This window comes from Helicoverpa armigera, chromosome 24 (assembly GCF_030705265.1).
Source record: "Helicoverpa armigera isolate CAAS_96S chromosome 24, ASM3070526v1, whole genome shotgun sequence".
In the NCBI taxonomy this organism is placed as follows: Eukaryota; Metazoa; Arthropoda; class Insecta; order Lepidoptera; family Noctuidae; genus Helicoverpa; species Helicoverpa armigera.
This window is the reverse complement of record NC_087143.1, coordinates 1,297,494-1,311,248: the sequence shown is the minus strand read 5'-3', so window position 1 is coordinate 1,311,248 and position 13,755 is coordinate 1,297,494. Positions and strand designations below refer to the sequence as shown.

Here is a 13,755-nt window from a genome sequence, read left to right as displayed (position 1 = left end):
CTATATTATCGACTCGGCGACAGAAATGATAAGCACGCTAAACTTTACTTAGTACAGAGGCTAAATAGCTGTAAAGAAAGCATTATAATGAAGATAAATCTAGATTTTACGGAATTATGTAACGCTCGATAATCTTCTGTTTAATCTAGCTGAGGTGATTGTTACGATGTCACTATGTAGAAAAACTGCTGGTTCTAAAAGCTGATGGATTCGGGATGCTTAAAACATTTCCATGCTTGGAACAGCCACGAATCGTCAGTCAGTTAATCAGCAACACTTGAACCGTTTTAGGCTTCAGCCACATTAAAAACACTTTTCAGAAATTAAAATCCCCAAGCCATCCGTTTATCCCATCGAAGACGTACTTAGATGAATTGATCCAATAATCAAATTCATCCTCCAATGCTTCCAAAAACCAGCAATGTACAATGTACACCAAACACAAAAGGACATTCACAATAGGTACAGATAATGCAATACACATTATGACACAACTAATACCTACGTCCGCAGATAAATATCTCAAGATTTCAGAGTTCAAATGTCAAACTGTATATAAATAGCGTTCGTCGACTCATTGTTACTGAAATCGTTAAAGATTAGCCGTGAGACTAGGGCTGCCATCCGTCCGGGTTTCCCCGGATTTGTCCTCGTTTGGAGGCCGTCCGGGGGCCGTCCGGGCGGGGTTTCAAGAAGTGTCCGGGGAAAACCCGGACATTTTTCATAGGGCCATCTTAACCTATGGTGCCTGGGTATGCGAATTACCCGGGCGCCTAATAATGCAGAAGTCGAAGTGTCCCAAAACTCCAAAATTTTCTTTTCTTAACACATTTTTTTTTACGTTTAGCTACTTTAATATCCCAATATTCAAAAAATTTTGCGCTCGCTTCGCTTGCGGATTTTTTTATTATACAAGTTTAGGTGCTTTAGTGACCCAAAACTCAAAAATTTTCGTGCTCGCTGCGCTCGCGGCGACTTCACTTTACAGTTGTTTGTATTTTTCAACATTTTTTTTGTCTAACCTATCAAGAAGGTAACTCCTAGTTTCCATATGAGCTTTCTTAATTATGACCTTCGAAATACATTAAGTCACAATCTTTCAATACTAGGTACTACATGAGCTAGAGAGGCCCTGACTTTTCATGTAAGGAAGGACCTCATTGAATTTAAGTAATATGGTAATATTAAAAATTAGGTCTTGTTTTGTTAAACAAAAAAAATCGGACTCGTCCGGGGAAAAAATGATATTTACGCCAAATGTCCGGGTTTTTTTTAATATTTGTCCGGGTTTGGCGAAATTCGAAATGGCAGCCCTACGTGAGACGAAGGTAATGCACGTCAATTTACAAAATGGCGTTGTAATTTTGGAAAATTGACGTTACCAGTTTAGCTTCAATGACAAGGACATAATTATAAAAACTAAGCGACCAATGCAGAAGATATTAAATTAAGACCAGCTGAGCACATTGCTGAAGATCGAGCAAAGATGAACCTTGGGGAAGGTCTTTGTCCAGCGGTGGACGTATTTCACCTGAACAGACGAGCGCTCAGTTGTTCTTAGGCCATCCATTTATAGACTTGCCACTATAAGTAAAAATGATGGCAAGATTTTACCAAAATGAGCACCTACGCGTGTCTTAGTGCCGTACACCGGTGGAATCTCGCCTAAACTCCGATCCAGACTTGTTTAGGACGAACTTTTATTATAAGTACCATGAAGTTCCAGTAAGCATGAAAATTCTTGAATTCATCATTCACGAATTCTTCTTTATCCGTTTCAGGATTCATGTCTTTTTTTACACAACTCTCAAACTAAACCACATGGATACAGTAGGTACACCATCATCTTACATCTTATTTAGGTATAAGTATAGCGTTTGTAAAGCTGCAACCCTCGGCCTAAAATAAAATAAAAATAAGCTTAGCAACAATTTCCATACGGAAAGAATTTGCAGATAAAAGTAATATGACATAATTTATTAATAGAAATTGTTATTGATAAACATAACGTGATGTTCACGTGTTACACTCAAAGTTGTGAGTGATTTGAACGTGGGAGCGGAATTATTCGGTAGCATTTAGGTAATCTGATTAACACGATCTCATTTTAGGCAGCACTGGCAATTTAATTACACGTTATTCTGTAGTGTAGTTTAATTTCGAAAAAAGTCGAAACAAATCTTATCCCAGTATCCCAGTTCATTCAAAATGTTTTTGGCCGTTAAAATACAAGCAAAATAAACTCCACCTCTTTTTTCAAAGGATTAAAAAGTACTCAAACTGAAAAAGAAAGGGAAACCGGACCACCAAGCTTCCATTCCGGGGTAGTGATAATACAATGACGTGACAGAAGTTGCCGAGTGAAACAACATAGATTTATTGTCATTCTTCATTTTAAAAAATTTAGAAAAGAAATAAATTAATGCAATGTTTAACCGAGAATATAATGTGTGTACCGTTTACACGATCCCGGGGTCCGTTTAAATTAAATTCCAGGCTAGCACCACATTCAAGCGCTGGACTGGAAATCTGGAATGCGAGTCAAATTGAAATTAGTCATTTGTTATTTTTCTTTACTCATGACTAAACTCAAATTACATAAGATAGTCAGTAGGTATTCGTTATTAAAGAAAACAATCAATAATGCTATTATTTACCTATATTACTCATATTTGATAATAATCTGAATAAAACTGGATTACTTAGATTATTTTTGAATTGATGACACATATGTAGAAGGAAAATTCAAACAAAAGAAAACTAGAATAAAAATGCAAGACAGACCATTATTCTGTTACAGAGAAATTCTTATATCCTGATAAAATGTGAGTTACCTAGCATCCTAGCACCTAACATCAATAAATCTTAAGCAGCTATGTGCAAAACTTTTTTTCAAGAAGTTTCGTTTCCCTAGGCACATGTTAACTGGCCTATATAAATACAAGCTTATAGACAAAAACTATTATGCAGGTACCTACTGTAACGATTTTAGCCATAAAGAATGTCCTACCTGGCAATGGGTATGAATAATTCCGTAATTCTCCCAGTTTGGGGGAGCCTTTGTCCAGCAGTGGACGTATTTAGGCTGTGACGGTGATGGACTTTAGACAAATGCATGACGTGTTAGAAGAAGTTGCCGAGTGAAACAACATAGATTTATTGGCATTCTTCATAAAAATCAATATCAATACACGATCAGGGACTTTGCTCAACGGTGTCAATTGAACTGTTTTTCAATGGACAGTCGAGAGTTCGTTTGCGTACGCGCAAACCAACACATACAGACACACAATAATGCAGAAACTATCTCACAAATGTTAGTCACCATCTCCATATTAACCTAGGCATTCGAAAATAGACAAGAATGTCTATTTTCGAATGCCTAGGTTTGTAGAAACAAAGAAGCCATTAATTTATAGGTATTTCTGTTTTATGTTGTTTTGGGTACCAAGAATTGGTGGAGTGACGTGGTATTTTGATTTTAAGCGAAACTGGAGATATCCGTCTAGCTTTTACCTAGACAAGTTTCTTCGAATGTTTATTTTTAATTTAATTTTGTAGCAATTTTGCGTCACATATTACTTTAGCTATTATCCTTTCGATTACTGACAGCTAGGCAAGCTACGTACGTACCTACAAAATACTGGATTTTAGAAAACCCGACGAAAAACCAGATTGGACAATTTTCCAGCTATCTGATATTCATTTATAGATCCATATTGAGTCATCAATAGCCATGGATAATTAGATTAAGTGACATAAATAACCGAATTTATCAGAAATTAGATTAAATCAACGATTATCATAACTGCTCATCGTGAATTTCATCCTTCATAACAAATGAGTCAATGTTTCAGTTATTTACTGTATCTTGGTAAATCCAGAAAGGAGGTTCCTATACTTACACATTACATGAATTTATTTCATCATCCTCTTATCCTATTCTCAATACATATGAAGTAATTTGGATTTCCCGTCGCTATTTCTTCCTTTTATCTCTTCTCCTGATCTTTCCTCATATCAGTATTATTTCCCGTATTCTACTTCGGTCATCCAAAAAAAGGTAAAATACACAATTCTGATAAATAGATACATGAAATAAGTAATTATTTATTGCAATGTTAAGGCCTATGTTGCCTATGCGATAAATGCAGTGAGCTACGTGACTGGTCAGCCGTCCACGTTTAAAAGGCCACTAGTAACTTAAAAGATTTACCTATTAGCATTCAGTTACCTGGAACTATACAATGACGTATTTTTCTCTCGGTGTTCCCGTATAGTATTTTTGCTACAGTAACAATTATTATTTTTTTAAGAATCTTTTGACACAAACATAAAAAAATATTTAGTTAACAGAATTATTTTTTCCCAATTTTTTCAAAGTCGCTGGAAGCGTTTTCCCTATTATCTTGTGTTGACTTATCCTAAGCTAAGATCTGGAAATTGCACTTCTTATAAGTTATTACAATAGAGTGAGTCATATAGAAAAAACTGCAAGTAAATAGTGACTGATAGCCACCACCTACGGTAATAAAGATTGATTCTTTTCAATTAGCTCGGCGGAAGTCCCTAGTTTAGTGAAGTATTGTACCTACATACGAGAGAACATTCTATTCTTTTCCATGTGGATTAGTTGCATATGATTCAATAGACTACTGGAATTTACCAAACGTGTGCTTAGGGAAGGTAGTCATAACATAATGTAATCATGTTATATCAATATACGCTTTCTAGTAGGTTATACCTTTTGCGGGTGCAGCGTGAGGAAGTGTTAGACCTGCTGACTAAAATCCACCATGTTCCTTCTAGAACCATTTGTACCAGGACCTGCAGCCCCAGTCGAGTGTTTTCACTTGAAGATTTTAATAACTTTAATACAAGAGGCTTTTGCCTATTGGGAAGACCAGCCCTTGCTTCCGATGAATAGCTATAGCAGACCTACCCAATTCTTGCGTTACTGACACCATAAGTCAAACAATTGCATGAACAGTCTAAAAATTCCAGGAATCCATTATCTTTTTTTTATTATTAGTATGTGCTGTAATTGATTATGGCGGAAAGTAGGTTCAGTGAACTTGGGACAAATAAAATATATCTACCTATTTAACTTAAAATAATAAATATCTGCCTATTCAAACGATTACTTATCAAATCATTAAGCTTAACTCGTTCAAGGCCTTACCGATCACCTGGGAAAATCGTGTTCCATTAATAATTTTAAAACAAAAGCACATGGTAAATACGTGACTAAACACAGCTATCACATTTTAACAAAGATAATCCTACTATCGCCCAATACATCGTCTAATTGATAATCGGTTTCTTTACACCTGAGTCAGTACCTGACAAGTGACGTCACAAGTTGCGTGTAAACGAGGCATAGCGCATCATGGCGGCCGTGGTACGCGCGTGATTTTGATAAATTCATTATTTTTACCTACTTAATCTTTTTAATAATTTAAAGATGTCTGTCTGGTTTTAGTAGGTTTAAGATTACTTGGAAAAGCTTTGCTGACTAGGTATGAAATGCAGATGCTTAAGGAAAAAGATTTTAAATGGGTCTAGCTAGTTAAACGGCAAAAATAAACAAAACTTTTAATTTTCAGAAAAATCTTACATTAGCTGGGTACTAGATAATTTATTCTTCAATTTTTGATTTATAAGAACCTGCTACACCTATATATTCGCAGACACTTACCAACCTTATTTTATTTATGTTGGGTACCTACAAATTATTTTTATGTAAAAGTTCCTTCCAATAACACTTTCAATTTCCCATCTGTTTCCGTTTCCTCACGCATGAACTTCCGAAGGCGTGCCGAAAATGTTTCATACTCTTACATTAGGTACGCGGCCTAATGATCGGCCTATACGTAGTACTAAACGCATGGTAAACATTTTTTTTTTCATATTACTGGGATTTTTTTCCATACGTAACACATTATACATATTCGATGTATTCGAGTAAACCGTCTTAAATATATAGGGAAAACCAGGATAGTTTTAGTAGTAAGTACCTTGGTTTTTTTTTTTTTACAAATTTTTGTACACACACATAATAGAGAAAGATGACAGGAAAGAAAGAATTTACAAAGGTAATGCTTATTTCTTAAGAAATCTCTTCCAGCATACCTGCGAAAGGAAAAAGAGAATAAAAGAGATGTAGACAGTGTGTAAAAAAAGCAAAGGAAACATAAATTAAAATGGAAGAAAACAACTGTATATTGTATTACCTACATAAACAATACGTAAATAATGAATATATACCTACTAAATAATATATACCCAAAAATAAAATAATATATACCTAGATATATATATATATATATATATAAATAAATAAAATAACTATGATGCAATGGACAGATAATGTTCTTTAACTTTTCTCTTAAAAAGTCCAACAGTTTGGCAATCTCTAATCTCATGGGGAAGGGAATTCCATAACCGAACAGCGTGAACGGTAAAGGAATAGGAATAGAAGTCGGTGGAATGGGAAGGAAATTTTTATTTAAAGGTTATAATTTTTCTAGTTAAGCGAATTGAAGTAATTATAGTAAAAAAGTAATTAGGTGGGTAGGTACTTAATTAGGAACTTGGAGGTGACATGCATTAATTTGTATTACCAATATACCAAACATACCAATTATTGAGATAATTACCCACTACCATTACAAATGACGGCAGCGATAGTGACATTTAGGTACAGTTCTTTGTTTTCTCCCATATAAATAAATACCTCGGTTCAGGAAATGATGCACATTGCAGTAATTTCATCCTGGCGGCCTTGAATGCTCGAAGTAGTCAGACAACTTATCACTGAATTTAAATACAAACCCTCTGGTGAAAGGAAGCTTCTTTCTTTATAAGACCTACTACAGTACATGCTACTGGTATGGAATGACCTCTCCTTACCTGGTTGCTCTCTAGGCTGTTTTTTTGTTGTTGAAAAATTGCAGTCGTTCAGTGGGAATGTCCAGTTAGTGGTCCAATTAGAAGAAAAAAAATCGACTTCTAAAACGGTAAAAAGCACCAAAAATACTGTTCATCGGTGCATCGGTGCATCGGTCTAGAAGTCGCTATCTAGATTAGAAGATGCAGCTATTTTCTTTTCGCCTCCGACTTCTAGTCTAGACCGATGTTAATGTACCTACCATTTAGTAGAACTATAAACTTACTCTTCTTCTTCGTGTCGATGACATGTCTTATAGTGAGACTACACTTTGTCAGCCCAATATGCCGCCACAGCGAGAGCACGGCCGGATGCGCTCCTGCGCTCAATTTACTCTTTGACTGCATTAAGATAAACTGGAGAAACCCCAAAAACAAAAGCGTCCATTGATATTTTACTACCAAGAATTTTGAATAACTGAAATCATTGTTATTATTTACTTTTCAAGGTCAATCCGATAACCATTTTGTCAATGTTTGCAGTTTAACTGCTTCGGTAAAGATAACTTGCACCTAAGAAGATAACCTTAATTTATAATTAGTTGATTCACGTGTTAGATGCCTGTTAATCTAAGAATGACTTAAAATAGAATCAACTATGTATTTGATTGTTTACTTATACATACATTATAGATGATATCGTGTTGTCTCATTTGGACCTCGAGGTCTTAAAATACAATGACGAATTCGCCCGGAGTTTTAGTCACTTTAGGTGTTCTGAGAAAAAAGGCTCCGTTAGCAGCCGTTTCAAGAGTTGATGAGTCGAGGATTCATGGTGAATGAAGAGCTCGTCAGCGCGATGAGTATGTGCCAATCCCCCAGCTTGGAGTAGAGCCGTAGAGGGCGTTTTACATCTGTGAATGTTTTTTGGCTGTGACAAAAGTTATAATTAATTAACCTTTTGAACGCCAATGTCGGCTATAGCCGACATGAGCAAGCGTGCCCTGTGCGCCAACGACGGCTATACTCGACAAAAACAGGTCGCAGAAAATACAAAATAAACCTATTAAATCATTTATGTATTTTTTAGTAGATATTTAATTAAGATTTTTCGGGCTTGGCGTACAGGGCATAGGAATACCGATATGGCGTGGCGGTGAAAAGGTTAATCCGATTAAGAAATCTTATTGAACTATTTCTGAAAGAACAATGCGTCTGAGTTGCCTCTGAAAATGCCTATAGATTTTTCAAATAGGTAGTGCTTCTATTAACGTTAAGGTAGGCTGTCTGTTATTGTGTAATTTGTTATGATTATTAACTTTATTTAATAACACCTAGAAGTTATTGATCAACAAATGTGCAATAATTTAACTGCAATAACAAAATATTTTCCATGAGTGAGGGCAACGCATGATAAAACCTCCTCCCATCGTCACAGGAACTTAGTCCCTATATTATTTGCCAAAGTATCGTAATTCCTATCACATTGAGTTTACTTGCTAAAGGAAACCAGAACGATGCGCTGAAAAACCAACCTTAAAATAAGGAAATAAAGTATAAAGTCGATTGTATGAAAGTCGGGTGCAACAGCTGATTAAATGCATTTGATAGTAGGTATACCACGCACTGCACGAATGATTGGAACTTTTATCAGACATACATATCAAATGGACGGATTATGACACAAAGTAGGTAGGTGATATTTTTCCAAAATAATTATACAAGGTCAGGTTTTCGTCTGGTTTCTATCGAATGGGTTTACCATATAATATTTAGATGTAATGAACTGACAAGGAATCGTGTCAGAGTTTCCTCAAATGCTCGTGAAGACCTCTGAAATTGAATTTTAAGGACTGCAGAGAAAGGGTCAAGGTAGCTGGAGCCAAAGGTCTCAGGCAAGCACGTCAGTTCAACACGTTCAATACCAGAAAGTTCCTGAATCTTTTCTTTTCCTATTTTGATTTTACCTGACAACGTAATTGGCTACCTATAGCTTGAGATTTGATAGTCATTGTTCGAGTGCCGAACTCCAGTTGTATACCTACACGATGTTGGTGGTCTTTACACAAGAAAGATTTTGATATCTTAGGAAGTTAGATTCTTTCATGGTCTATTATGGTCAACAATTTCGATCTCTATGGTTACGGTCGTATGGAAATTTCAGTGACAATGTTACAGGGAGTCGTAAATACTATATCACCTCCGCATAAAGAAGGTAGGATCTATATTTATTTATCACCTGCGAAATTGCCAGAACAGTAACAGTAACGAAAATATCAATTTTAGATATAGCTGGCGTTGCTGCCTAGCTAGGTCCTTAGAGACAGTTTTAAATGACGTGAACTTATTTATCAAATTCAACTATTTATCACTGGGATCATCTATGTATACAAATTATATGAATGACGTAGAATTTAATCGTTTAAAAACATGTTTTGCTTGTTTCTGTATTTTGTGACGTCACAACCCCCCACCGAGTTTGTTATCATTGTTTATCAATATTATTAATAATACCTAACTTAACAATAATAAGTCTGTATCTACTTAAATACAATCATATTTATGATGCCCAAGATACTATTTTACAGGAATCAGAAACGAAACGAATTTCCTAGCTTTGACACGACGCCCCCCGAAGCGCCTGTGTGCAAAACCTATGAAAAGCCTCTGCCAAATAAAATATCAAAACCTTGTTTACCCGACTGCAAGGGAGGGTAATATGTTTATCAGCCCATATGTGGACATACATACACATAATATGGGCTTGTACAATTTCGATAGGCAGGCCCGCCGCTAGCTGTTTGTTCGCCCGCGTGCAAAACCGATTATGCCGCCCTACGACTACATATTATACTGGGTTTTGTCAAAAAATATATAAGGGGGGGGGGGTCCAGGGGGTCTGGACCCCCCCGCCCATTCATATCCATCTTACTTTTTTTTTACATAACATATATTACACATAACTTTTTATTTACTTGACATGCTCTAAGTCTTAGAGTAACCTAAGAAGTCCTGGATTAGCCCATTAGCAGACTAAGCAATTGCTTAGGGCATCAATGCAGTGCAATCATTACCCAAGTGGCCCCCATGTATTGAAAGATTGTGATTAATGGGTAGGTACCTACATATTGTATATCAAAGTGCTTAGAACAGATTATGGGTAACTTAAAGTAACGAACGTAAATATCTATAGCAATGTTTAATTTCAGTAAAATATGTTATTAATGGTTTTTGGTGGGTTTCCCGTTAAAAAAGTCAACGCATGAGACATATTTCATATGTAAGGAAGCGCGAGCGAAGCGAGCGCGAAATTTTTTTAGTCTAAGGACACAAAACAAATAAAAACCACTGTAAATTAACAAAGCAAAGTCAAAAAGTAAGATATGCACAGAAATGAAGTGCAAAGTACATGAAGCCGCGATTTTTTCCTTAGAGTTTTCATGAAGTAAACATATAATAAAAAGCCAAAGTGAACAAAAAGCTATAACGGACGTGAGCGAAAAATGATTTTTCAGAATTGAATGCCTCAACAATTAAACAAAGATAAATTGCGATCAGTGCCGGTTTTTACTCTACCAGCGCCCTAGGCGAGATTTCTACGGCGCCCTCCAACTGCAGTTCAAACCCATACGAAAAACAGAGACGCATGTAGTTACCGATTGCGCGAGCGAAGCGAGCAATATTTTACATAGTTAACAAGTCGAAACAAAAAGATTAGACTGATTAGACAGAAAAAGAAGGTTAGCCTGGAAGCCGACCCCAACATAGTTTGGGAAAAGGCTCGGAGGATGATGAAGTCGAAGCAAAAATTACGTAAAATGTAGCCCAATCGTACATAAGTTATTGCTGGTTGATGAATGCAAAACACTGGAACACGTCTTATGATTGCGCGAGCGAAGCGAGCAAATTGTTATATTTTAGAACTCAAAACAAAAATTACTTAAAATTTTGCCCAAACGTACATAACTCTTTGTTGATGATGGCGCCTATGTATTAAAATTTTGGGACTTAAAGTAGTACCGTTAATAAGAAAGTTCATATGGAAACTAGAAGTTACTTTCTTATTAATAAAAGAACTTAAAAACGACGCTCCCTTTTTGCTAGGGTAGCTAAAAAATCTTGAAAAATAAAAACAACTGTAAATGGAAGCAAGCCCGAAAATGTTTGAGTTTTGGATCACTAAAAGTCCTAAACATATATAATTAAAAAGCGACTGTGAAGTGAAGAAGCCGCGACCGAAGGGAGCGCGATTTTTTTTGAGTTTTGGGACATAAAAGTAGTGTTTCATCGAGAATTTCTCAAATTTAACGCGGAATTAAACACAAATTCGCTTCGGCGCCCCTGAGCCCGCGGCGCCCGGGTTATTCGCGCACGCTGCACCATTGGTTAAGATGGCCCTGATGCTATCCATTCATTTGGGTACAGTTCTTGTAAGTTGCAATCTTTGATGAAATTTAAAACAAAAATAGGAGTAACATCTGATCAAGATTGGTTGGGGCCTGCGGCTGCTTATATCCGGCGCCCTGGGCCGTAGCCCAACCGCGCCCTACCCTAAAATCGCTACTGACTGCGATATCTGACATGGAGGCGCGAGCGCAGCGATAATTTTGGGGATGCAAAGGATGAACCCGTCAAAATTGATAGGGGACGACCAAAGCGAGGGCGGCTTTTCTGAAATTTTATTGCTAATCTAGTCATCTATTTTTAGTAAAAATATGTTTATTAGGTAATTATGGTTTAATTTTGCCGTATGGGTTAATTTTGCCGCCCCCTAAATAGTGCCGCCCAGGGCATTTGCTCTCTCCCCCCACGCTACGCTAATGGTTGATCTTAAATCTTTTTTAATAATTTTTAATTTTGAAAATGATCAACAGATGTAACTGAAACCGGCAGTGTAAGTTATATTCTTAGCGCTATTGCTGTGTTCGGAAATATTGAAATCAAATAATTGGTAAAAAGATATTGTATTTTTTTAATATTACGTGATAGGTCGCTCGATTTGCCGCCCCCTAGGACGTGCCGCCCGCGTGCGGTGCACGCGCTGCACGCCCGCTTACGGCGGGCCTGTCGATAGGTAAAGGCGCGGAAGACCTAAGAAAAGATGCATGGATTGCCTGAAAGATGACATGAATTAGGAGGGAGTGAGTGTCAGTATGAAGCGTAAGAGGTAGAAATGGAAGCGAAAGAGATCTTATTGCGCCGACCCCAAATAAAATTGGGAACAAAGCAAGAAGAAAATACGCCTAGTTACATGATGTTTTAGTAGTGTGATCTCCATGTAGCTGCATGCATAGCACATCACAAGATGTTAAATGTCTTTCAAATCTGTTGGTCACGTGACATCGCGAGTTTAGTATTTTTCCCCCATCACAAAAAGTGCACAGCCAAACTAAAGAAGTTATTAGTTCAAAATTAAATTCAACTGAAAACATCTTTCAGATCAGTCTGACCTAGCCCTTAATAGAAATGCTTATCGAACCTTCGTATCAAATCTACCTACCTTCCTAATTACTTTCGATTACATAGCAACAAATAGGTTAATAAGCGGCTTAAAAAAAATACTTAAATTTTTATTACTTACCTACTAGGTGGAAAGGGGTGACCAAAGAAACGGCAGATGAATCATGTGAAAGTTGACATGGCTAGAAATAATGTTACTTGTGACAGACGGCAGATAGACTATGCCTTAGTACTAGACTACTATTATGTAGGTAGACACAAATAAAATTGCAGAAGGATGATCATGAGGTATCTAGTCTAGGTAGATAGGCAGATAGGCACCCACCAAGGCTGCGGGATTGTTCGAAAGAGTTACCGTGGCCCTGGTAGGTACATAAAGGGCTCAATAATAAACATGATGGGTTTGTCTGACACTCCCTCACGCTGCACCCGCGGCGGAAGGGGTAATTTTATGATTTCCCAGCAATAAAATATTTAAGTAAGTACCTAAGTTTGCAGTAGGTACTTAGGTACGTACCTAAGCTTTTTGGAAAAAGATGGATTACCGAACTCCTTCATCAAATAAGAACAACAAAATCTTCTGATAACCTTTCAAAGTCATTGCTATCTGCATTTAGTCGCATTTTTGCTGCTATCGGAAACTTCTTAGGTACCTCGATGCAATTTAGGTTATCTTCATGATAGTGAAGAAATGCATAATTTTGAGGAAAATCTGATTTGTGACGTCATTATCCATTAAATACAGGTAATATATTAAGGTTTTTTCCACCTTTTCATCAAGTTTTGAAACAAAATCCATTTGATTTCTAATTTCTAGTAGTTTCGTCGGAGAATACGAAAAATATTTTAACTCCACACCACTGATTACTGTAGCGGTTTATCTAAGTAATAATAGAAAAACAGTTCCAAAATATTAGAAATTCGCGTAGAAAGCAAAATACATTGATGAAAGCAAATTTTGCAAAAAGTCAACGTCACGCGGTATTCCCAGGCGGTCACCCATCCAAGTACTAACCGCGCCCGATGTTGCTTAACTTCGGTGATCGGACGAGAACCGGTGCTTTCAACGTGGTATGGACGTTGACGAACGTCTACTTCAAATACTGGTTCAGTTTCGTAAATATTATACTTTAAATATTGTTTTTTATGTACCTATGTTATTTATAACAAACACATAAAAATATCACTAACAAAGCTAACTCTATGAAATACTACATTTTCTTTACTTACTCAGTTACGGAAGCAACGCTATCTATTATATTATCTACTCTTTCTAGTTTTGTGCATAGATGGCGTTTGACTATATAACTTCCCCAGAAGTATCATAGATGTCGTTGTAATAAGTAGCACATTTTTATGTAAAGACAAATTTTCATCATATAGAAAACTGATTTTTTTTTCTTAACT

At 36.5% G+C, this 13,755-nt stretch overlaps 1 non-coding gene across 1 annotated transcript; it reads right to left on the bottom strand.

Moving 5' to 3' along the window:
* Positions 1-13,314: 13,314 nt before the first annotated feature.
* On the bottom strand, positions 13,315-13,433 carry LOC126056646 (5S ribosomal RNA). The gene has a single exon (XR_007512199.1). It is a non-coding gene; the product is annotated as a 5S ribosomal RNA (ribosomal RNA).
* Positions 13,434-13,755: the final 322 nt, after the last annotated feature.